Raw genomic sequence first — 21,886 nt, forward strand, 5'->3', positions numbered from 1 at the left:
GGATTGTTCATTTGTGCGGTGCATGTTTCAATCACCCCTTGATATTCAAGTTGATCTAAGATCTCCCTGACTTGCTTTTTAGCTTCTTGTTTAACTGGGTACTGCCTTTGTGCAGTGGGTTGATTTTTTAACTGCATTTTTGTGGGGAGGAGAGTCCTCATCCCATCCTACATGATTTTTGTATAAAGCAGTGTGAATGTGTATTTTTTATGAATTGGAATGTGATTCGAGAAGGCAGGCATAATCATTTCTTCGCCATGAGGGCACTCCCTGACAAACTCTGGTGGCCAGTCTTTTTCAGCTAACAGGATGTCATAGCCTTTAGATAGATTCTCCTAAAAGAGACCTTTTATTTTCCTAGTTTTATATCCCTCTATACTTAATGTTATTTCATATAGTTTATGGGGCACGCTAACTCGCATGTCTGCAGTTTCCACCTGAATGTATTCATTCGTGTCCACTGTCTCCAGAAGATTCATCAGGATCTTGCAAGCTATGGTCACTTCTGCTGCACTGTCTGGCATTGTCTGGGCCCACTCTCCGTTTTCAGTTGTGTCCTCAGAATCCTCGGCATGTTTAATTTTAATACTGGCTACCTTCTTCTTTGGATAATGTAATTTTTACTTTGAGAGAAGGTTCCTGGTCTTTGGACTTCTTTGTGTTCTGACCGTCCTCTTCTTTCCGATTTCTGTGAGGAAGTCTGAAAAGATCGAGAGGGACCTGTATCAATATCTTGATATCTATCAGGTTTTCTCAATTTATCCCTATCTCCAAGGTTGTATCTTTTCTCAGAGGGTTCCCTTTGGGGAGACTTGCCTTCTCGGCCAGGAGATCTTTCTCTCCGTTGAGGAGACCTTCCTCTGGACTGGAATCGTTTTTCCTTGGGAGTGGATTGTTTATTACCATCCCAACTCTTTTTTGGAGTGTTTAGATTATTTTTAATAAATGTTTTTTCAGGATTTTCAGTTTGTTGGGGTTTTATTGGATTCCCACCCAAACTATCTCTTCCTAGTTCTTCATAGGATTTTTCTATGATTCTGGCAAGTTCAAATGGTTGGTCTGTTGTATCTGTCTCCTTCAATTTCTGCAGGTACGTTATATCGTCCCTTACCAATTGAACTAATTCTCTATATGCCTTTGTTAATTCTTTTAGTTTAACAAGGAGTTCTTCGCTTGACATTGTTTCAATGTCGGGATGTGGTGTGTAGCTGGCTAGAACCGGCCACGTGGCTCCTGGTCTACCTAGTGGACCATGCCTGGTGATGTGATTTTGATGTTTTAGGGCACCATTAAACCAGAGCAGGTGCTCTTTGTAAGTTAGTGGGATTTCAACGTCCTCGAAAGGAGTGTATACATCCGGAGGTTCCTCTATTTTGTAATAGTGGAAATCTTTTGTCACAGCGTGTGCTGCTGGAAAATGTATCCATGAATAGAATAACTCTGTCTGCCGATACTCATGTGCCTCTATCACGAATATGACCGTACCACCTCTTGGTGATAGTCCATTTTCTATAAGTTTAAGAGTTATAGTTTTTCTTATATTGACCGGAATGATTATAGCATTCGGGTCTTCTTGCCGGAGACTTGTGTCTTCCGCTATGAGTTGAGTTGCTAAAGCTTCTCTATCTCTTTCTTCTTCACTTTCCGTCATTTTATTGACCAAAAATGTTTATGTTGCAGAGCAAGTTTCAAGGAAACAAAGATTAGGTGCACAATATTTTGGAACACTCTATCCTTCAACGTTGACTATACCAAAAACGAATACATAGGATTCTCGTCCTACTAAGTTCAGGCGGATATTAACCTTTTTACCAACTCCAGACGTCTTTTGGAGTTTTTACGGAAAAAGGGGTCTGTGTGAAAAGCACGACTGAGTTACTCTAGTGTCTTGCGTTACATTATCGCCTTTACCAAACGTTGGGCGCCATGTAGTGAAGTTCCTATATTCCCAATAGGCTCTGCGCATTGGAATAACATAAACATCAGTGTAGACGTAGGACTGAGGTCATCTACGTCTCTACTGACTATGTTAGACTTAATTAGTTTTGCCAGCTAGCTCAGAGGTCACTAAAAACGTTCTTGAATGTTCAGGAAAGGGTTAACCGTCCTGATTTAGACAAGAAGGGATTCGTTTCTGACAACCGCATAAACATGACAACTTTGCTCCCTCAGAATAAAGAGTATATCTCTAGATTCGTGTGAAAACAATAGACAACTATTTCACTCAGTCAATCGTGCATGCTTAATTTCACAGAGTGCAGAGAAATAGAGAGACGGGCGTTTTCAATAAAAGGTGTTATTTTATTGAGCAGTCTTCTTTCTTATGCAAGATAAATGAATTGCCACAATTGCAATACTTATTATAAAGTAAAGTGCGTACAGTAAAAGTAGTATTATGAAATAACACTGTAAAAGCATTGATATGGTTTCTTAGCCATATGATACTTTAAAATGGATAAAATATATACATACATAAAAACATTGACTAATGAACTCAACTGGTGCTTCTAAGATACGCCTACCCCGGTGTACCTGACCTAAGCCTAATACGTGGGAAGGAGTAAGTAAGTTGCAGTTTTAAGTTAAGTTAGGTTTTTGCCAAGAATCGGAATCAAGAATTCTCTCTAAGGTTTTAATCAGCTCCGTACCTTGGTTATAGAATGAAGGAGGTCTTGTATCTCGCTTCTCAGGACTCGATCTCCCAGCAACCCACAAGGGTGACTTGGGAACACCGGAGCTGGATTTTCTCGGCTGGAGAAAAAGACAGCGTCTCTCTCAGTGCGTCGAAGGGAGGGACGGTTTCCTTTGGCTCTAGCAACAGCTGGGCTCCCGGGCAAGTAAAACGTCGCTCTGTTCTCAACCACCGTGTGTTTGCTTAAGGCAACATTGGTATATTTATACCTGAAAGGTGCCGGGTTTGACGTAAGGTTGGACATAAGACGTCACTAAGAACTAACAGTTCTTTCTGGACTCCAGGAGTTCTTGTGCAAATCAAAACAAAAGCAGGGGGAATTCCCGGGCTGCTGGAGGTTTTGGTTTGTTTAAAGGACGCGTTGTGCTTTCTAGGAGTCTATGGGAGTAGCCTTGCCGTGTTTGGACTGCATGGGCTATTACTAAATATGGATATGATTCCTATGCCTTTATAAAGATATTATTTGTTATAACCACATAAGGGCATGAATCGGGAATATGAAATTAGGGTCCTAGATAGAAATACAACAACATACTCAAATTTTTTGCAAATGCCCAAAAGAACCTGAATGGCTAACATAGTTGGAATCAAATCAGGATGACATAAACCATTTCAAGTTTCTGACACATGTCCAAAAGAACCAAAATTGAAATCTTTTTAACAAATGTCCAGAAGCACAAAAATGGCTAATATAATTAGAATCGGTTAATTCAATGACATCTAGTTGATGGATGATGAATTATTACCGCATCTTGTGCACGTAGATCGTATCATACTGAGTATTGCCAACTTGGGTAACAAATTCAACTTTGCAAAATTCCATATCGCCTTCTTGTCGGTGCTTTTCCTGGGATACCAACTGAATAATGAAGGTAGGGGGTTGGCCCTCCACTTTCTGGAGAACTATGCACAATTGCAACCTCCATCTACTTTGAAAAAACTGCAATCCTTGCTGGGATTTTTAAACTTTGGGAGGACATATAGTCCTGATTATGCCCAGCATATAAAACTGCTTTACACGTTGATACAACCCACTTTCTCGTCTTCCAGCTGGCATCCGAAAAGGGACTGTAGGTTTCACTTATTTAACGTTCAGTGAGTGTGAGACAGTACCAATAGTTTGCAAATCTACACATCAGCAGAAATGCGCTTTTCCAGGGTTAAAAAATCTTTGACGGCTGTGTAGATGGCGATTCTGAAAGAACGTTCTCTGGCGTAGGGAAAACACATTCTTATGGTCTCGCCAGTACCTGCTTTGGAAGCAGTGACAAAGACGAGTGTTCCAAATTCTAAAGCTTTACATCCCCTATTGTATACAATGGGCAATTTCCTTGACATCGGCTGATGTCACGTTTATCTTTGATCCCTCTTTGCAGACACAGGAGTTTTTACAATATGAACATGCTCATCCTCCTCCATTGTCTTTGCTTCCTCTTGATCAGTACATATGTATCATCCATACTGACGGTTCTGCTCAGCCAGCCATTTGGTCTGAGCATGCTTATTCAGCCGCCTACGCTATAGTGGCAGGCTCAATTGTTGATGGTGAGTTTAAATCTTCCAATGTGAACACACAGTCACTACCTCTAGAATTCACTGATCTTGATGTACCCACTCTTGTTGTGTGCGATTCCTTCTACTGTATGCAGGCTTCCAATGAAAATGTATTCTTTTGGTCTCAGAATGAGTATTGACACTCTAAAGGTAGCGCAATAAAGCATTAAACGCTTTGGGTTTGAGTGGCCGAACTTAAGGAACGTTTGTCACTTACACTTGGCCATCAGCGTGTGGGAGCACATGCTGTTGGTAATTCTTTGGCTGATGAGGCAACCAAATCGGCAGTTAACACATGTTCAGTAGCAGCAGTTACGAGGTCCATGTCTATAATGGATAGTGATATTCTTGCGGCTATTGCTGCGACGAAGAACGGAACGGAGTTCCCACAAGGTTTTCCTTCACAATATTCATATCACTTATCTCCTGATCAAGTTCCATTTGCAACTATTCCATACGTTTGGGATGGTACTATTAACTCCTCAGACAGTAATCAATTTGGCTAGTGGATGTGGCCAATAAGTACCAATGCGTGTCAGTTACGCTTTTCTAATGCTTCCACCGGGTTTACGCTCAGTATACCTGACCCTCGAGAAATTGTGGGAATGCGCGTACACAGAGGCGGCGTGTGGGCAGCAGCTAAAGAGCTGCACTGGTCATGGAGAGCCTCTGCCAAGATCGCTTACAGGGGGCTCACAAGCGGCTGGGAAAATTACATTTTGTTTTATATGAAGGCCTTCACCCACCAACCTAGTTGGTGGCATGCTTCATCATTGGGCCACACCAAGGGCACCGAATGTGCCTCGGGTGTGCTGGGATGTGTTTACAGCGGAGCGGACTGTGGTAGGTGAGTGTGCAGTGATGGTGTTGGGAGTGTGGAATAAAAAACTGTCCAAATGGTCCCACGGTCCACAGTGGTTTTTTATTTGTGGGCTCTTCGCAGTATTTAAAAGAAATGCTATGGATGTGATTTGGAGGTAATCATGGGCTCTCACATGCAGTGTGGTCAACTACTTTCAGACAGGCCTTGTGGTATAACTGGCTTTCATCAGGACCATTATTTGAGTTTGTGAATTAAAACAGGAGTCTACAGAGTGTGTACAGGCTGCTATGTGACGCACATGCTAAGGTGCGAGAAGTGTAAGAGGGTGGTTTCCTCTAGAGTTTTACCTGCAAAGGTACAAAATGGACAAACATAGAAAGACACACATACATCAAGAGTAAGAAATACGATAAGGCACTGTAAATTTCAACGTGACTTAGTATCGTCGTGCCTTTAGTCGGAATAATGCTGTACGTCTCGGCATGTGATACTTAGTTGCCGTTTTGGGATTATGGGGTACCGTGCTATCACTTTGAAAATGTCAATGTGGTCAATTGGTGACTTTAGTGCTCATGAAACATGGAAAACAAAAAGGCCTTCCCTTATGTTCAAATAGTCTGACTCCATGAGCCCCTGGGGTGGGTCCGGCTTACAGCCTCACTCTAGTTATGATTAAAAGGTAATGATTAAAGGGGGGGTGGAGAGAGGGATGTGACCGTGTGGTAGTCACCAGTGCAAGTCCCGCAGGTTTGGGATTGGCAGCGGTGTCCCCCGTTTCCCTACTTACTTTGTCACAGCTCAGGACCTGCAGCTCCACCAACTTGGCCACTACAGGAACTATATAGGTGTTTGTAATGGTTTTGTCCAGGTTTAAATGTCTTCGTGGCGCCGCAACTGAAGTCGATTTCCGGGATTAATGCGGTTTATGTTGTGCTATCATTTGGCTGATGGTGGTTTTAAGTGGCATGCAGTGGCAAGGTTCCAAGCAGGCGGATTTGCTGCATGGAAAACAACTTTTCAAAATAGAACAAAAAGGATGGCCTCTTGCGCTGCCGCCTTTTAAGCCACTGTGTTTGGGCTAATGCCTCCTGAGAAGAAAAAATGAAAGCGTGCCGAGCCCGCAAAGCAAACATGAGGAGACAAAGAGGAGTCCAGGCGGGTGCACATGCCCTGTCCGGGCGCTTGCAGGCACGGCAAAGAGGAGACGGCAAAGAGGAGTCCAGGCACATGCACATGCCCTGTCCAGTCACGTGCAGGCAGGGCAAAGAAGAGACAGCAAAGAGGAGTCCAGGCGCGTGCACATGCCATGTCTGGGCAGGCACGCCGAAAAAGAAGCATCGGAAGCGCTGCTCCAGGGCTTCGGCAGCAGACCTGTTGCACTGCTGGAGGACTTGGCTGCACATGTGGGACACAGCGGTGAATGGGTAGGCTGCGGGCGTGAGGGCGGACTGTGTTAGGAGACTGCCTGAAGGTCCTGTGTTGCATTGATGCCGTGCGTGAGCAGAATCTCCAGTCAGGGTGGGCAGGGCCTAAAGGAGACAGGGTGGACACAAACCCAGCTTCCAAAGAACACAGACAGAAAAACAACAACTATAGCTCTCGCCAAGGCGAGCAGCGCATGCACGACCTAAAGAGTAAGGTCATGCATCGAGGATTGACTTTTTCCTAATAGATAAAATCTTAAATAATAAAGTTAAAAAGGTTGAACATATACCCTTACATTTATCTGACCACTCCCTAGTCTACATGGCAATAAAAACAGGGAAATCCCAGGTAACATCCAGATGGACCGTAGATGCACCCTTTTTCTAGATCAGCAGATCATAGGCAAGCTGAAATCAATAACCGAAGAATACTTTAAAATCAATATTAACAGCCAAACCCCTAAACAAAAGTCTGGGATGCCTATAAAGCAGCGATTAGGGAGGCTTTAATTGGTTTGGCTGCTTTAAGGAATAAGATGGTTAGACACAAAATTTGCCAACTAAAAGCCAGAATTCTAGACATACAAGATCAGGAAAAAATAGAAGATTTACATGAGAAAAAAAAATGATTTGACTAATATACTAGATGAAACAATCAGCAAACAATGGTAAGCTATTGACCTACGAATATGCGGAAGGCAGTGGGAAACGCCTAGCATGTAAAATACAAAGAGAAAATCTGGGTAAACAGGAAGTAGATGACTCAGGGATCGAGAAGGTGTGCACTGATTTTTTTCTATCTCTATATAATGAGGTTCTGGAGGAGTCTAACAAACAAGTTGACTCCTACCTGAGCAAGTCGGGTGTCCCTACTTTGGAAGCAGAAGATAGGGAAACACTCAACTCAAAAATAACCACAGAAGAAGTGATTGAGGTGTTGAAAAAACTAAAAAGAGGGAAGGCAGCGGGCCCATATCCACTACCAAATGAGTTACATATGGTCTAAACCCCTTCCCTGCTTATGATGGAACCACACCATCATGAGCCACGGGCGGCGTGTGCTGATTACGGCGTGGTTCTTCCATGCTGCGGCCGCTTCGCCCACATGTCACTGAATCCCCACCTGTACGGGTGAATTAGTAAGTGGGCGGAGTAGTGATGGAACCACGCCGTCATGAGCACAGCTCGCCCGTGACTCATGACGGCCTGGTTCCGTCACGAGCATGGCATCGTGCTCTCACCCTCCAGCACAGCCGTGGAATTAGCGCCGCGCGCCAAGGGGTTAAAAGAAATACTGGGCCCCATATTGGTTATTCAGATAAACAAGATCTTTCTCAAAGGGTTTATTCTTTCAAATTCCTTGAATGATGCCACTATTACTCTAATCCCAAAGCCAGGAAAAGACCCTTTGAAGTGTGAATCAAACAGACCTATATCCCTCATAAACAAGGATTATAAAATTTGCACGCAGATCTTGGCAACAATATTAGGTCTTACTACAAGCAATTTGAGCCATGGAGACCAGAAAGGATTCATTAAGGGGAGACAGCTGCATGGCAATACACACAAATTGATTGACATTGCCACTCAAGAGAATATTCCTCTCACAATTCTTACTTTTGACGCCGCGAAGGCCTTTGCCCGAGTAAACTGGATGTTTCTTTGCAAAGTAATAACATAATTTGGCTTAGGAGCGAATTTTTTTAAAGCAGTAATAAACATATACACATCACCAGTGGGGGACTTACTTTGAGGCGATTCCGCTGCTGCCTGGACCCTGTTGCTGATTACAGAGCACTTTCCTGACCCTGCAGCCTGCTGTGCTTCTTGGCCTCCCGCCGCCTGACCCCTGTTCCATCTCGGGGCGAGGCCGCCGAGCGGAGTGCGGACCAGGGACGCAACCCGCGTCAATTGCGCGCCAGGAGGCACATAAATTACCAGTCATCCCCGTCTCGCGGGACGCCGGGCGAAGCCCGGGCCAAGGGCGGGCCCGTTTTAGCCCGTTCTAGACTGTGATAGACTGGACTGGGCCACCCCTCTTTGCCCCCGAGCCCAAGTGAGACTGTGGTAAGGCGACATATATATTTTAGGGCTCCACATAAGCCTGTCTATTACTATTGTTGCATTTCAATCTAGCTGCTGTATTGTACCGTGCTTGATCGGTTAATATGTCGAGACAGAAAACCCCCGTCACTCCGGCCAATACCATGGACAACTATTTAGTCCAGGTGGTGGCCAAAATTAATAGCGATCGTAGGTCTTCGTTGGGACTTATGGACACTCCACCATGTGCCCAAATTGAACCGCTAGGTGTATCCCAATCTGTCTGTGATGATACAAACACTATTGACCTTATTGAGGAAACTAATGATTGTTCAATGACAAATGTTTCTACGGCATCTATTGCTCCACAACCCGATTCTATTGCCGACTTATTAACTGTAGAAGAGTTAAACATTTCTGGTAATAGTGTAGAGTTAGACACTGAGAGCATCTCCCCACCTACTCCTGTCCCCGCACCAAGAGCTAAAAGAGGGACCACTAAGGTTCCGCCTAAAAGAGATGGATTGCGGTCCAGTAAGAACAAACCAGCAACCCCACCAGAAGAACACATAGAAGGGCTGTAGAAGAAATAAGGGAGGAAGGGAATGACAGCACAGCCTGGGAGGATATGATATCAAAGAAGCTTATGGGTATGCTGGAGTCTAAGATATCTGGGTTAATAAAACCTCTTATATCCAAAATAGACCACCTTACTAATAAAGTCAACAAATTAGAGACCCTCCTGAAAAAACAAACGATGGTGTGGGGGAAATTCCAAATCTAATAATAAATAAACTTGAGGAAAAACAAGACGCAGGAAACATGCCAGAGGGAAATACGAATGAAGGAACAGAAGACATACTTGCCCCAATCCAGTTAATTAGGTCCAGACCTGGTGATAACCCCAACAACCCCTCAACCACAGAACCTGTGAAAATTCTAGGCAACACCACAACCGTCGATTTCAATACAGAATCCAGTCCTGTCGAATTAATTGTAGAGGCCTCACCACTGATTTTAGTGCTTGCTAACGCTCCACCATTGAAATTAGGGCAGATTGAGTCTCCGGATTCTCTACGAAACAAGGCACTATAGTGGCTGAGTATTAATATGCATATATCTCCCTGGGGCAAAGAAAAGCTATCAGATGATCTGTTAACAGCGAGACGGGTAAAGTGGATAGGGACTAAAACAAAAAAATTCCAAGGGGATTGTGTGGTTTTAAACTTCAAGGGCCCTGAAGTATTACCAGATGCCTTGCGAAATATTTTTCCTCCTCAGCACAGAACAGCGGAAATTATACCACTAACGCTGGATTTCTTTTACAGCAGAAGAGGTCTTGTAGCAAAACCAAGTATACTGAGAACCAAGTGGACAGTTGTGGGAAACAGAAGGGCTAGGAATGGCCCCACATGTGAGTGGGGGCTAAACTTGGAAAATCATTATTCTGCCTTATCCGACCTAAATGAATGCGACTGACTCGTAAGCTGTGTCTCTGCACCCCCTAAAAGGCAGTTGCTCCCTAAGAATGGAAGGACAGGAAACTTAAATGAGCACTTAGCAGGAAAGCAGACAATAGGTCTTAGGGAATCCCAAACCCCTGCTCCTGAAGAGTTAAATACAGACATAGAGGGTCCAAATAGAGCAACAGAGGTAATCAAGAGGATCTCAATATTGAGGGATGGAGTAATATTAAACGCAGAAACTGAAGAAGTTGTAAATGCACCTGAAATGGGCCAGATACAACATCAACAAGACACGCTATTAATGTCCCTTGTCTCTTGGAATATAGCCGGCATAGTAAACAAGATAAATACTCCGGAATGGGTTGATTTCATTGACCAATACGATATCATTATGCTGCAAGAAACTTGGTCACTGACCCCAACCTACCGGCAGGGGTATTTGAATTTCCATATGCCTGCAATTAGAAAGCGAGTGGGTCGTCCCTCTGGGGGCCTGCTAATATGGATACGTCAGACATTGAATTGCACAATTAAGCAAAGGTCCATACCTTCCAATGACATCTTAGCCCTTGATGTCAGCTGGGATAACGGCCAACAACTTGCCCTGTTTAATGTCTATGCCAGGGGAGTTGGTGGGGGTAAATCGTCAGAGGTCATAACAACCCTAGAGCATCACATCGAAATTTTATCACTAACACCTCACGTAATAGTAGGCGGGGATTTCAATACCACCTTTGAACCCTTGGGTGAAGAGGATAGGATCCTGGCCGAAGAGGAGGATGCTAAATGGGGAATACCTCACTTGGAGGTACCTGCTATCAGGAAATGGAGCACAGTAGCAATTCAGCTAAAGAGTCTCTGTCTTTCAAGAGGGTTAAGAGCAGTAAATGGACGGTCACCCTCTGATCTAATAGGGAAAAATACATTTGACAATGGCCGAGCAGCTAGCAGAATTGACTACTTATTATTGGATGTAAGGGCTTGGAGCAAACTGGTAGATATGGTAGTGAAAGACAAACTAGAAAGTGACCATAACCCCCTATGCCTAACCCTTCACTCCTATCAAGAAGCCATGGAGCACTCCAGTAAAAATGAAATGGTGACACAAGATGTTGTGTGCTCAAATAATCATCGCCACCTGAAGTGGAGTATGTTACTAGAAGATGTATCTAAATTGGAGGTCCTCAAACAACTAGTAGCGGATGAAGTCATCAAGATCAAGTCCCACTGTGGGGAGTTTGACTTCAAACACTACATGATGGAGGCCCATGAGAACCTATTCTGTAAAATCCAAAGTTTCTTTATCAAAACTGTAGTTCCCAATAAAAAGAAAAAGGATCAAAAGAGTCAAGGATGGTACGACAAGAGTTGTAGGATAGCACGACATAATCTAAGCACGGAATTGAGAACTGGAAATGCAATAACAGTTAGGTTGGCAAGAAATCTTTATAGACAGACCCAAAAACAGGCCAAGAAATGCTGGGATGAGGATTGCTGGCATGAACTAAAGGAGGCCTGTGCTGCCAAGGATTCTAAACGTTTCTGGGCCTCAGTAAAATGGGAGAAGGGAGGGATTGCTGCACAGCCCCTGAATCATGTCGCGAAAAACAATTGGGTAGAGTTTTTCCAACCACAGTATGCCCGAAATCCAGCCTCCACCCATGACCATCCCCCCCCACATGTTTATTTCAAAAATCCAATATTTGTTGAAAAGGATGTAAGCAATGTATTGGATTGTGTAGCGGGAGGCAAAGCGCCGGGCATGGATGGAATTCCGGCTGACATATTCCTATCGGACCGGAATTCCTGGTGTAGTTATTTCACAATGTTGGCCAATGCCGTGGCAATGGGAGGGGAAGTACCTGTCTCATGGAAGGGAGCTGAAATTATCCCTATATTCAAAAAAGGTGATAAAACTCTGGCTAAAAATTATAGACCCAATAGTCTGATTGACACAGCTCAAAAACTGATGGGTCGCCTAGTCCAAAATAAACTGCAACAATGGATCGATGAAAAGAACATACTGTCATCATACCAGGCAGGGTTTCGCCCCTTAACCAGTAGCGTAGACCAAGTTTTACACTTCCTAACTATCTATTTGGAGAAACGTTACACTAAAGAAGGGGACATTGTATGCAGTTTTTGTGGACCTAAAAGCAGCCTTCGACCTGGTCCCCAGAGAAAAACTGTGGCAGACCCTGGTGGATGCAGGCCTAAGCCAGGAACTCCTTACTCTCCTTGTTCGTCTCCACGAAAATAATTTTGCCAAAATCAGGTGGGGCAAGCAAGGAGAAGTAACAGATCCCTTTCCAGTAGAGCGCGGGGTGAGACAAGGGTGCGTCCTAGCGCCGACACTATTTTCAATTTATATAAACGGCATTGTCGAATACCTACAGAAAACCCCTAGCGACGCCCCAATTATAGCAGGTTCCCACGTCCCTGTCTTGATGTTCGCGGACGACACGCTCTTACTTTCACGCACCCCCAGCGGTCTCCAAAAAGTGGTTGATGCCTTTGGTGAATTTTGTGATGGCAGGGGCCTTTAATTGAATACTACCAAAACCAAATTCATGTGCCTTAACCAGCAGTCCACCTTTAAGGGTGTAATAAAATACAAAGGTACTCCCTTAGAAAGGGTGGATTCTTTTTCCTACTTAGGCATCATTCTACAGGAAAATATGAATTGGAAATCGCACATTAATACAACAGTACTGAAGTTTAGACAGCTAGCAGGCGCAATTGCTTTAAAACATCGAGCCTCGCTAACTAAGCCGGTAAATTGTGCACTCGAAATTTATAACATGAAAGTATTGGGGGCCTGTTTATACGGATCTGAACTGTGGGGGTTTTCAAACCTGGGTGAACTGGGACGTGCAGAAAATAGATTTTTGCGAGGACTTGTAATGGTTCCACAAAGCACACCCATAACTCCATTAAAATTGGATCTTGGTAGGAAAAATATAGAGGACATAGCTAGGCTACGGCCTCTTTTATACTGGAGGCGTCTTATGGTGACTCCTGAACTAAGCCACTATGCCGCAGCCTTGATGGATGTTGTTAAGTTCGATTGTTTTCATTGTATCCCATGGCTAAAGGAACTCCGTGGACTACTTGTAAAGCTGAAATTGGAACATCTATGGGATACTAAAGACGTTGCTAGTTTCCCCTCGAAAGTACAGTTGAAAGAACTATATTGGGAAATGGTGTATTTTACAATGTTTTGTAATGGTTCCAGATCAAAACTAACAACTCGCTTTCTGGACATAAAAATGTACCCCTCATGCGAACTATTTTGGGATGTCATCGAACGACCGTATGATAGAAAATTATATTTCCAATTTCGCATAGGTACATTACCAGTGAATGCTTTTAAGAAACACTGGTCCCCAGCTTGGGATGAACATTGTCACCATTGCAAAGAACAAACCGAGCATATTTCCCATTTGTTGTTCTGCTGTCCACTGTATTCTAGCCAAGACGCAAATGGTTAAAGCCAGTGTGCCTAAATATGGGCACTCGTAGCCAATCGGTAGCCCTCAGGATGCTTGAATCCGATTGTTCCACTGTGTTTGTGGTTGGTGTAGCAAAATTTCTGGCTTGGGCATGGACAATCCGTACTCGTTCGCTAATGTCTATCACATCATAATGAATTTTGTCTATTACTATTCCCCTATCTCGTCATATGAATTACTATATCTTGTAGAATAATATTTTATATGAATTGTGGAAATGTCTTGTATTTTAATATGTATTTTATTCGACTATTTATGTTTAATATGTATTTTTAGAAAGTATTTTATCTGTAGTATTTATTGTATTAGGGTTAGGTGAATGCTTTTATGACAAAAGTCGAATAAAGCTTTGAAACTTGACTTGAACTTGACATCCCCAGTGGCAAAAATTCTGATAAATGTCAGCCTTACTAAAGAAATAAAAATCAGAAGAGGCACTAACCAAGGTTGTCCACTTTCGCCTTTTTTAATCAACCTATATATTGAGCCCTTGGCTAACGCCATAAGATCTTCACAAGGAATAACCCTGTTTAACTTTCAAGGATGGGAAAAGAAAGTGGCATTATATGAAGATGACTTAATGGTGTTTACTTGTAACCTGAAGGTATCCTTACCTAATATTACAAAACTGCAAAATGAATTTGGAGAGGTTTCGGGGTACCAAGTCAACCACCAAAAAACGGAAATCATGGACTGGAATACCCCTATACCATCTCCCTTAGTAAAGAATAGAATTAAGTATCTGGGAATAGAGATACTAAAAAACATTGACAAAATTGCGCAAGTAAACTTCGAGATTAAAGTGAAAGAGACAAGTAAGCTGCTAAGAACCTGAAGTGGTTTACCATTGTCTTTCATGGGGAGATCCAACGCAATTAAGATGGCTATCATACCCAAATTCTCTTTTATTTTTAATACTATTCCTCTAGAATTTAAACTGCAGTGGATCAAAAAGATACACGGTGAACTAAACGTTTCATATGAACCTAGAAAAGAGTAAGAATCGCCTGAAAAAACTACGTAGGAGAGAAGATCAAGGAGGTATCGCTAGCCTGACCTTCTATATTACTACAGGGTTTCCCAGTTCAACAATATCAGGGTACTACTCAAGGAACATTCTCTCTATGCCCCGTATTACAAAGTGATAGTGGAAGGGGACTTCTGTCTATACAAATTTGGCCACCCAAAGTACTTAAAAAATAATCAAGCTGGAAGTTTTAGGTGCAGCCTTTAATTCTGGTACCAGGTTAAGCAAGTACTAGAAATTCCATACTATAGTACCTTTGCACCTATCTGGGAATCCCCAGGTAGCCCAGAATGTCTGAAAGACGTTCTGGCAGTCCCCATAAAGAACGCAGGTGTAGCAAAGTGGGGACAGCTAATACAAGCAGGAGCTTTGACAAGCTGGGAGTCTCTACTAGCGAGTACGGGTGGGAACTTCAAAGATTCAAGTATTACCAACTGACAAGCTGGGCAAAAGGCATGGAGAAATATCAGGATGAGAATATGGAGCTAGAGCAAGAACTACAAAGTGATCCAGTGCGAAAGGAAGTATCAAAATGGTATCGACTTATGATCCAAGCAGGAGATCTTACTCTACCACTAGAGTTATGGAAGAAAGACCTGCCATCACAGGACTAACAACATCTATGCAAGTATCCTTTTCTACATTATGGCGTGTAATAAAATCTGCACCTCTTAGGAAAAAACATATTTTTACACTACAGAGGGCATACTGGTCGCCAGAAAGGCTGACAAAGATGAACAAGTAAGTGGTGAAAAGATGTCCAAAGTGTGGAGAAATAAATACAAACAACATCCATATGTTTCGGCAGTGCCCCCCACTCCATCTATTCTGGTCCAACGTGGGTAATGTTATAAGTGAAGTCTTGGGACAAGACATTGAGGTAAGCATAGATATAACTATTTTTGGAACTATGAGTGAAAGCGGGCTGTACCTTGTTTAAACGAAAAGCAAAATAAACTATTGTTTGTACTAATTCTTCTCGCCAGACGGGAGATATGTATAAAGTAGATACTTGCAACCCCCACCCCCTTCGACATTACAGGACTGGCTGACCTCAGTGTGTAAGATTAAGAAATAGTACTTTAGCAGAGAAGGAAGTAACCGAACGAAATTCTGGGCGATATGGGAACAAACTCCAAGACGGAGAGTAGAGGTAGGGTAGGAAGGGATGTCCAAGGATTACACATAATGCAATAAAAAAAAATTGGGATTGATACCATGGTGGACTTTACCGGTAAATTTGTAGATCGTAAGACACAAACTTACCTCAAGATGAGAAGCTCTTCCATCTACCAGATGAGGCGAGAAAATTCCCTAGCTGGTAAAGTTCCGAAAAGAGGGATAGCTGTCTTCCTCCATCTCACCTTTTGCACCGAGGACAAAAAAAAAAGAAAAAAATGTGATCAGGATAATTTATGCAAATTTCTTGATGTGTTTGATTATAGCATTAACACTTTGTCTTCTTGGATTTATACACTGGATAAAATTGTTTCATCTGTGATTGACATCGTTCAAAATGATGTATCTGTGCTATACCATGGTCAAAATCAATTACAGTCTGTAATGCAGTTTGGTTGGACATTGCAAATGTTGAAGAATGGAAAAGTTCCATGGGAATATTTGAATGATTCTGCCTTATTTTTTACCATTGAATCTGACAGATAAACAGAAACTTGTGTCTATGAAAAACGCAACATACACTATGCTACACATTGAAAAGTTGGATCAGTTACCTTTCACTATAGCTGAGACCGAATCTTCGGTCTGGTTAATACAAGGGGTTATATCATTACCTTACAGTGGAGGACTGTGATTCTACCGTAGGAAATTCCTAAGTATGTAAACAAGTTAAATTGCATGGCGCTTGCAACGTGTCAGCTCCTAATTTGGCATGTTTTTTAGAAGGGACTCCAGTCCCTACGATAATTCCCACGCTAACTTTACTTTCTAATGGTAGTTATCTTATCCTGAATAACCATAATTGTTGCGGCTTACGGGCAGCCATCCTATATATAGTAACCATTTCCCAATGTGTTACATGTTGCAGCAATGTTCTCTTTCCACCTACACAGGGAAGTTTTTGATACCTCGCTGTGGCCCTCAATTCCAACTTTGAAGACAGACTTCAACAAGTTAAGCAGACTCAAAGCACTATTGTTTCAACAAGAAGTCGCTAGAGACCTTCAAATTGCAGGTGGCTAGAAACTAGAACTTCAAGTGAGATTAAGTCACTGCTGAATACAAATCTCCTGCTCCATTTTGGGGAGTTAATACACCAAATATTTAATGCGTCTGACACCGAAGGACTGGCTCATTTTTTCAAACTTGTGGGAACCGGCCTGGTGTCATCATTTCAGACTATATTTGGTGTTATACCTGCTTTTATTCATTCTATTTTTCCAGAGACTTTGGTGGGTTTTCCCATGTGCTCTTGCTCGTTGGTGGTACATTGCTTCTTTTCTGCCTGCTACTTAACCCCTTGGATGCTCATGACGGAATGGTTCCGTCATGAGCATCGGTGTCCCTGTGCTCATGACGGAACCATTTCGTCATGAGGCTAGGGGCACAAAATCCCTCTGCTGCAGACAGCAGAGGGATTTCTATTATTCCCCTGTGAGCTTGGGAGCTGGGGTAGAGCTTCCCCAGCTCCTGAGGCTCCCTCCCTGAATTCTGTGCTATGACAATCAGCATGCATGTTGTGCTGTTGTTATTGCACAGAAACTGAAATGAGCCTGTAGGCTCATTTCAGTTTCACTTTCTATTGGCTCAGGGGGCTATCTCAGCCCCCTGGGCACGTAGAAAGACGGGAAATGTATCATTGGAAAGGGATCCACCCACTAGACACCAGGGAGGGGCCCCTTGGGCAAGGGCTTTTGCTCCCCCCAAATTTTTCGGGTGTCATTTAGTCTTTTTACCCCCCCTGGGGGGGCAAAAAGCCCACAAGACGCCAGGGATTTTTTTAGGGCAAATTTGAATTAGGGTGAGGGCTTCCAAAACGGGCATGCCCATGCCCCCACTCCCTCCCCCGCAAAAAAATAGTGTTCCTGACCCCCCAGGGTGGGCAGATGGTGCAGTAGCCCCCAATCTGCCCCCCCCCCCGGGGGGCAAAAAGCCCAGTAGACGCCAGGGATTTTTTGGGCAAATTTTAATTAGGGTGGGGGCATTGGCAAACCCAGTAGGAATGCTCTGAAGCGCATGGGTGCGACCAGCACACGGGCTGACCCAGGCTCAGCAACCTTAGGCTCACTATACAGGAAACCTTTCTCCCAGTAGATCCAATGTGATCCAGACTGATAACCTGCTGCCTGGTATGCAGCCTGTTGCCGCAAACCCGCAAGAGAAGGGCACTTTTTCTGCTCCTCACAGAACTCTTCCCTGGAGGGTCCCCCTTCCTGCTGCCAATGGGTCAGCTCAAGGAGGTCCCCTGACACCAGCCGACAACTGACAGCTGTCACACTGGCTCCGGTGTCTCTAAGAGCCTCCACTCTATGGCCATTGATGATCACCCACTGCCTGAACATTTTAGTGTTATAAGGCAACTGGGTCCTGGGGACCACCTCACAGTCTCCTAAAGAGACTGGGGACATCTCTGCGGCACCCCACCCACCTTGGGCTCCCATCTCCTCACCCAGGGCTACACTAGCCATCTGCAGGGGCGGTGCACCAGTGGGCGCTGTCTTACATCTCTGTGGGCACTGAGGATCATAGAAACGGTGGCCCTCTTCAACACACAAAAAACATTTCAGGGGTCCCCTATGAACATGTTTACCTGTCATGGCCCCTGACTTCTTCTCAGGGGAGGCTGAGCACCCATCCCTTGGTTCTCTTGGGTATTACTTTGGGGCCCTTTCTGGAACTTCCTCTGTTTACCCTTGTCCCCCACACTCTTCTGACACCATCTGCCACTGCACACTACACGAACGCCTCCACGCCGCAGGGATCCGAGACAAGGCTCTGGATTGGACCACCTCCTTCCTCTCCGGCAGAACCCAGAGCGTCCGCCTCATCCCATTCTGTTCCAAAGCCTCCGAGATCATCTGCGGTGTACCCCAGGGATCCTCCCTCAGCCCGACGCTGTTCAACATTTACGTAGCCTGACCACAACATAATCTCCTACACCGATGACACTCAGCTGATCCTCTCCCTCACCAAGGACCCCGCCATCGCCAAAGACAACCTCCATGAAGGAATGATGGCCATCGCCGAGTGGACAAGACGGAGGTCCTCTTCCTCGTCTCCAACCCTTCATCGTGGGACGACTCCTGGTGGCCGACGGCACTGGGGGCTGCCCCGACACCCACCGACCACGCGCGCAACCTGGGGATCACCCTCGACTCAAGCTCTCAATGACTAAGCAAGTCAACGCCATCTCCTCCTCCTGCTTCAAAACCCTCAGCATGCTCCGCAAGATCTACTGACGGATCCCGACGGATGCAAGAAAGACACCCAGGCCCTCGTCAGCAGCAGACTCGACTACAGAAACGTCCCCTACGTGGGAGCTCAGACCAAGCTCATCAAACGACTACAACGCATCCAAAATGCCTCGGCAGGACTGATCCTCGACGTACCATGCCACGGCCACATCACCCCCCCACCTGAGAAACCTGCACTGGCTCCCCATCAACAAGAGGATATCCTTCAAGCTCCTTACCCACGCACATAAGGCACTCCACAAGACCGGCCCAGCCTACCTCAACAGACGGCTCTCCTTCTACATCCCCAACCGCCAGCTACGCTCCGCTGACCTCTCACTCGCCAATGTCCCGCGCATCCGAATAACAACCACCGGTGGGAGATCCTTCTCCCACCTCGCTGCCAAGACATGGAACACCCTCCCTCTGAGCCTACGACAGACCCAAGACCTGCTGACCTTCAGGAGGATACTCAAGACCTGGCTGTTCGATCAGTAGCAGCCCCCCCCAGCGCCTTGAGACCCTCGCGGGTATGTTGTGCGCTTTACAAATGATTGATTGATTTATTAATTGATTCTGCTGGGGACCCTGCCCACCTTTGGCGAAGTCTCCACATGACCCGGGTACTCAACCAGCAGCCCGCTTCATTAGCAAGCTTCCGAGGGTTAGTCAGCTTGCTATCAATAAGGTGCTGGCGTAGCTGTGGAAAACAATTATTGGACACGTGCTCCCATGCAATCAAATTATAGAGTGCTTCAAAATCATTCACTTTGCTACCCTTCACCAAACAATCCAATGCTCTGCCAAAGAAAGAAACATATTCTACCCAAGTGCTATACTCCAGTTTCTTACAATTCCTAAACCTTTGTCTATAAAGCTCTGGGGTCAAACCATACCTGGATATTAAGGCTTCTTTTATGTTCACATAGGAAGTCTGATCTTCAGAAGGCAAATCCAATAAGGTATCCCGCCCATCACTGAGAAACCGCACCCACAACGCTCCCCAATCCTTCTCAGGATGTCATAGCTACCTCATAGGCCTTAAACCATTGCCCAATATCTTCATTCTTATGAAACTCCTTAATGACGTCCTTAGGAATAAACACTCAATTCTACAGGCATGGACGGTGCGCTGCCACCAAAGGGAGAAATTTCTAAAGTCTTAGCTTTCAATTCCAATTCCCTCAACATTCTCGCATGCTCCAAATGAATTCTTTGTTCCTCCGCCAAGGCCAATTTCTTATTCTCCAACTCCATCTGCCCGTCTATTTTGAGTTTGGCCACCTCCATCTTATACACTCTATCTCTCTCCTTGTCCTCCAACTCTCTTGGGGACAGGTCCTTTGAAGAAACACTGCTGCCTGCTCTGGAAGGCACTTTCCTCCCATCCAGGCCCACTGGGCCCTCTAGCTGCCCATCTAAATTCTCTACCTCCTCCCTAGGCTCTTCAGGACGCTCAATGGCATTCCTACATTTTACCCAGGCCTTCAGCGCCTTCTGGTATACCTCTTTCTTGGTGAGGCTTTCATAGAGACTTTAAATTTCCAGCAAGCAGCTTTGAGGTAAGACACGTCTTTAAAATCAATGTCAACAGATGCAATGGATGCTGCTTTGCTCATGGTGAAAAACAGTTGGTAGTTCTCAAAAAGAAGTTCCAAGGAAAATTCTACCAAAAAGTATGGGGTTGTGTTATGGTCTGCACTCACTAGTAGTGTACATCAATCACTGTGTATGAGTCACAAATGCAAGTCCAAATCCTCAGCGCTGACCACCAATGTTAGAAATGGGGATCTCTAGTTGGAAGAGGTAGGTACCTTTGACCAAATAGGGACCCTTGTTTCTAGTCAGGGTAAGGGGCTACACTTCTAAGATTACCTCTGCTCACCCCCTTGGTAGCTTGACACGAGCAGACAGGTTTATCTCAGAGGCAGTGTGTAAAGCATGTGTAAACACATACAGGATATACAGTGAAAACACAACAAATGGACACCACACCAGTAAGGAAAAATAAGTAACCTTTAATAGACTTAATAGATTTAAAGACCAAACAACAAAAATCCACAATACTGTAATCGAAAATAGACTTTAAAATGGTAGAAATAGCTTAATTCAATGTAGATGGTAACTGCGACACTTTGCTCTCAAAGTACCTTAGATGCGTCACGCAAAACAAGCAAAAGGATCGCAGGGAAGATGATGCACCATTCCTTACACTCATGAGGGAGGATGCGTTGGTTCCTTACTACTGAGCAGGGGAGTTCGCTTCCTTACTATGTGGGGAGTTGATGCGTCGTTTCTTACTGCAGCCCGGTGACGACGCGACGCGACAATCCGGTGCAATAAAATTGCGTCCTTCATGTGATGCGACAACGTTGGATGCGATGCGTGCACGCCCGACGGCGAACTCAGTAACTTCTGACCAGCGACAGGCCCTGCAACACGCTTCTCCGGTGATTCGACTGTGACAAAACGCTTCTCCGGTGATGCGACAACCTTCGTCTGTGATGTGACGGCGAGCAGCTGCGGTGGCGGCATGCTTCTTCGGCGACAGCTGTGGGGGCGACACGATTCTCCTTGTTGCGTCGCGCTTCCAGCTCCAAGCGACCCGCAGTCTTCTCAGAGGGCCCAAACAACAGTAGGTACCTCTCGGCAAGTAGAATTCCCAGCAAGAAAATTCAAGGGGAGCTGGTGGTGAAGTCTTTGTGTCCCTGAGACTTCAGAACAGGAGGCAAGCTCAGCTTCAAGCATCAAGCCCTTTGAGATCTTCTTCAAGATAGTAAAAGTACACACAAAGTTCCTTTTCTCCTCTCCTTGGCAATAAAGCAACCACTGCAGGCCAACCCCAACAACACTTCTCCTTCAGCTTCCTTGGTTCTTCTCCTTGGCAAAGGTTTGTCTTGATTCCCAGAAGTGATCCAAAGTTCTGGGGTATG

General features: G+C 44.7%; 1 long non-coding RNA gene across 1 annotated transcript in view; it reads right to left on the reverse strand.

Annotated features, from left to right (window-relative positions):
* The window catches only part of LOC147660798 (uncharacterized), a 47,930-nt gene that overhangs the window by 9,418 nt on the left and 16,626 nt on the right, over positions 1-21,886 (reverse strand). Inside the window, exon 2 of the long non-coding RNA XR_015306184.1 lies at positions 15,808-15,905. This is a non-coding gene — a long non-coding RNA (uncharacterized LOC147660798). The remainder of the gene's footprint in view (positions 1-15,807; positions 15,906-21,886) is intronic.

The sequence above is a fragment of the Lissotriton vulgaris genome, unplaced genomic scaffold (assembly GCF_964263255.1).
Source record: "Lissotriton vulgaris unplaced genomic scaffold, aLisVul1.2 SCAFFOLD_2141, whole genome shotgun sequence".
Classification (NCBI taxonomy): domain Eukaryota; kingdom Metazoa; phylum Chordata; class Amphibia; order Caudata; family Salamandridae; genus Lissotriton; species Lissotriton vulgaris.